The 5,000-nt window shown below is 39.9% G+C and overlaps 1 long non-coding RNA gene across 1 annotated transcript in view; it reads left to right on the forward strand.

Annotated features, from left to right (window-relative positions):
• LOC309339403 overlaps positions 1-5,000 on the forward strand; it is a 314,171-nt gene that overhangs the window by 198,627 nt on the left and 110,544 nt on the right. The gene's annotated exons all lie outside the window — the stretch shown is intronic.

Consider the following 5,000-nt stretch of genomic DNA (forward strand, 5'->3'; position numbering starts at 1 on the left):
TGCTAGGGAACACTAATGAGCACACGTTGGAGCTGGGCCTGTTGTTGTTCAATATCTTTATAGAAGACTTGGATGAAGGAATTGAGGGCATGCTCATCAAATTTGCAAATGACACCAAACAGGGAGAGGTAGCTAGTGTTTCAGAAGACAGAAGTGAAATTCAAAATTACCTTAACAGATTGGAGAACTGAGCCAAAACTAACAAAATAAATTTCAATAGGGACAAATGCAAGGTTCTACACTTAGGCAGGAATAACCAGCAGCACAAATATAAGATGGGGGCTAACAGGCTTGCGAGTAATACATGGGGAAAGGATCTAGGGGACTTAGTAGACCACAAGCTTAACAGCAGTCAACAGTGTGATGCAGCAGGAAGTAAAGCTAATGCAGAAATCTAGTGTCCAGATCAAGGGATGTTATAATCTGCCTTGGTGAGATTACATGTGGAGTGATGTGTCCAGTTATGTGTGCCACAATTTCAGAAGAACATTGACAAGCTGGAATGTGCAGTGGATGGTGACCAAGATGATCAAGAGCCTGGAAACCAAGCCTTATGAGAAATGTTTGAGGGAGTTCAGTATGTTTAGCCTGGAAAAGAGGAGACTGAGAGGAGATATAATAGTCATCTTCTGAGGGCTGTCACATGGATGATGAAGCAAGCTTTTTTCCTCATGCTCTGGAGAGTAGGGCCTGAACCAATGGCTTCAAGTTGCAAGTAGATTCTAGCTAAACATTAGGGAGAACTTTGTGATGGTAAGAGCTGTTTGACAGTGGAACGGACTCCCTCAGAAAGTGGTTACTTGGAGGTTTATAAGCAGAATTTGGATGACCATCTGTCCTGGATGCTTTAGTTGAGATTCCCGTATTTCAGGAAGTTGGAGTAGATGACCCTCGGGGTCCCTTCCAACTCTACAGTTCTGATTCTGTTATGTAAAATTTGTGGTGCATCTACACACAATTATGATAACAAATATGCAGTGCATTCCTGTGGATGTCTGCTTAGAAGTAAGCCCCACTGAATTCAGGCAAGTGAGTAAATGGTTGCAGCCATACAGAGACAACTAGCAAATGGTCAAATCCTATGCATAGTTATTCAGAAGTAAGTGATGTCAGTACCTTGGGTTACATACACCTCAGGTTACATACGCTTCAGGTTACAGACTCCTAACCCAGAAATAGTGCTTCAGGTTAAGAACTTTGCTTCAGGATAAGAACAGAAATCGTGCTCCCGCGGCGCAGCGGCAGCAGGAGGCCCCATTATCTAAAGTGGTGCTTCAGGTTAAGAACAGTTTCAGGTTAAGAACGGACCTCCGGAATGAATTAAGTACTTAACCCGAGGTACCACTGTAAATGTGTATAGAAAGTTATGCATGCTTACCTAGAAGCAAGCCTCACTGAACACTGAATTCAAGGTCAACCTAAAATGATAGTTCTGTCAGCACAAGTGTTTCTGCTTGCTAGATCATGTCTCTTGACACCCTTCACCAAGTTCTGTGGGTTTTTCTAACCCTCCCAAACAGGCTTAGGGAAAGTGCAGGGGTCATGTAGGGGGGAGAAGAAAGGCAAAAGTCCTGTTGTATTAGCCGGATTGTTGCACTGGATTCTGCTAGCACAAGTTGAATCTGGCCCAGAAATTCTTAATCTCTGAGGAAGTAGTAGAATCTAATTCACACATTTTGTTTTTAAAAACTAGGGCCCTAGTCAACTAAATTGTTGTGCTGGCAGAGGACAATGCAAAGACTTTCAATACAGCAATGGGACTTTCTTCTCTCCCCCACCCTGTGCCCACTCAATTTGCTCCAGAGGGTTAGGAGAACCCTTAGAACAGTATGTGGGGGCGGGGGGGGGGAGATGGGAGATTTTTCCATTGGCAAGCAAAAATGCCTGTGCTGAGGGAATGATCTCCGTAGTGCTGTGTTGACTGCAACCACTAGTCGCACTCAGTTATTCATTTTGAATGTGTTTTTAGAAATTCCAAATTAGTTCAGCATTTAATTGCAGTAAGTATTTATTTGCCTTAATGTGGGCAAAGAAGTCCAAACTAATACAGGAAGATTGCCAGGCCTAGAGATTTTTGCTTTCTCTTCACTCTATCATTTTCTGTAATGGCTTCCTAAGAAATATGGTTTGTCCAAATCTCTGTATACATGCTAAGCTGCCTAATACTTAGGCTGCATTCAAACAGCAGTTTATTCCATTTCCCTGACATTTCCCTGACTGTTAATTCCTTCATTATATTTGAGCTTCCACACAACATAAAATCCACTTCTAGAAATATAATGGAATATGACTCATGTTTAGCACTCATTTCCATATTATTTGATCTAGAAAAAAATCCATTTACAGCCTCCTTAACCTGGAAAATTAAAGGAGTAAAGTGATCAAATTTGGGGCAGTAAACTGGCATACAGTTCTTTCCTGCTGTTTTTGTGGCGGTCTCATGGGAGAACAGAAGCATACATGTGCAGAAAGGATGGGAAGTAGTGACATTGTCCAATTACATTCATTGTTGTGAGACACTATGCCTATTCATGCAAATGAAATTTAGTGCAACATGCCAGTGCTCCAAAAGCCCCAATTCCATAACCCAACAGGTACTGCAGTGCAAATGAAACATTAGAAAATGCAACAGAAGCACCGACATTATAACCAGGAAAACTAATGCAATTTTCCTCATGTCGGAATGCACCTTGCATCAAACCATTGGTCTACCTAATCCATTATTATCTACACTGACAGGAGCTTCCCCATGGTTTCAGACAGTGAGATCCTTTTCTAGCCATTCTATGTGTTGAGATCATTGCAACTGGAGATGCCAGGGAATGACTTGGAATTCATATAATGTGCTTTACAGTATAATTTACAATCCCTACTAACGAAGATATAGCCTCTCTAGGGTTGGAGGTAATGAGGGCAGTCCTCATTGCCCACGAAAGACCCTTCTGGACTTCTGATTTTAATGATCAGAATGAGTTACTTCCCTTCCCTCTTCCACCTGGGATTCTCTTCTGGTTCATGTTCAAAGCAACCAAGGTTGAAATCCTATTCAATCCTTACTATATGGGAGTTGGTCCCATGGAAATAATTGATATTTGCAGTGAACTCTCTTTCTTCAATTCTTGTTCTGCCATTCTGAACAAGGTTTATGGCTCAGGCACAGATTTGGTTTGACTCTGTGACATAGTTTTTATTTAACAATGTTATTTTTAGAAATGCAAAGATGCTGATATGAATAACTCGTTTAAGGTGTGCAAAATCAGGAAGCTTATATACCCTAATGGATGGAATTACATCAGCACAGGCAAGCTTTGCAATTGCAAAGTAATCTTCAGAAGTAATGCAATGATAACTAATTCTTAGCAACACATAGAAAATGTTGGTTAGAAATGCAGATATTTTGAGTCACTTCAGAAACAAAACAAAACATTGTCCCCTTTCCTATTTGGAATCACTTACTCTCAGAGATGAACACAGCAAACAGCTGTCTTTAGTGAGAAAACCGTTTTATGGCGGATCCTCAAGACATTTGCAATATAGGCAGAACAAGAGTTAAGAGCAAAACCTATGCAAATGTACTCTCTCTCCCCCTCTCCCAATTGCCTTTCTTCAGCCTTGGTTCTTGGATAGCTAGATGCAAAATGAGACTGACATGCTGGATACATGGATATCAAGGCTGTGGTTTCCCTAGCAACAGTAACCACATAAAAAGGTCTTAGAACTTTCTCCATTTCTCATGAGACACTTCAGTTATTCACATAAGGTGATGAATGAATATGATTGGCTCAGGAGAAGCAGGACTAATAGAAAAGAGTTATTGAGACTATTTTCTTATAATTTAACAGTCAAATACTGAGAGTAGATCTTATTTGCTTTTAAATTTAATACACAATTGAACACCCATAGACCCTGTGGTGCTCATGATCAGGATCTGAATCCAGTACAGTAGTATCATCTGAAAGGTTTGGGGATTATCCAGAATATTTGGTAGGAAGACGAAAGAAACAGGAGAGATGTCTGCTTTAAAAACAACAACAACACACACACACACATTGGTATGGTTGCACAGGAGGAGATAAGAAGTTTAATTGCATTTGTATTGCAAAGTGTCTTGCACCCATAATGTCTTGTGTTAATTTATTGTGATGGATACAGTTTGGAGGACCAAACTAAGGCCCCCATTTGCATACATGGCAAATGTAACAATATGGATCTCCAAATGTTCTTTATTTATTTTGGCTCAGAATCCATCATTACACTAATCATTCAAAGAGTTACTATGAGGACATTGTAAAATTGTTTTACAATCTTAGTAAAAGCTTCACTTTATTTTGTACATCAGTTAGATATGATATCTAGATCAATATTTTCCATGGAAACACATATATAGTTTCACATGTTGTTTGTCTAACATAGCCTATTCACACATATAAGGTTTCAGTGATCTGTGATGAACATGCATGCGTGAACCAGGTCAGATGAAGATGAAGAACACTAGAAGGATAACTGTGTGGAATGTTTAATCTGCAGTCTCAAAGAAATGAAATTACAAGGGCTGCATGCCATTCTTTGAATTTACTAGGTGGAATTTACATATAATATGTGTAAGCAATTACATCCTGACCTATCATGGTCCAGGTGCTTGGATGGCTGAATAAACTATTCAAAGCATTTCATATATATGATAAAGTTTGGGTTAATTTAGAGTGATTCCCATTGATGGAGAGAACACTGGCAATTTTGAATACAATGCCCCATTCAGCATAAATGCTATAAATGGGGTTCACAAATTTACTCACCAATGTTAAGCATGTAGGCCCATATATACAGGGGCTCATGTCTCTCACCTGTGCTAGGCTTCTGAGGTACTTCAAAACAATGAATAAACCACTGACAAATGCCTCTGAAGCTCAACCTAGATGAATCTCTACTTCTCCCAAGTTTGTCTCTAAAGTCAGGCTGAGCTTTGGAGTGCCTCCAGAACTCAGAATGACTGTAGTGAC

The sequence above is a fragment of the Podarcis erhardii genome (genome assembly GCF_964252035.2).
Source record: "Podarcis erhardii genome assembly, chromosome: 3".
Taxonomy (NCBI): Eukaryota; Metazoa; Chordata; class Lepidosauria; order Squamata; family Lacertidae; genus Podarcis; species Podarcis erhardii.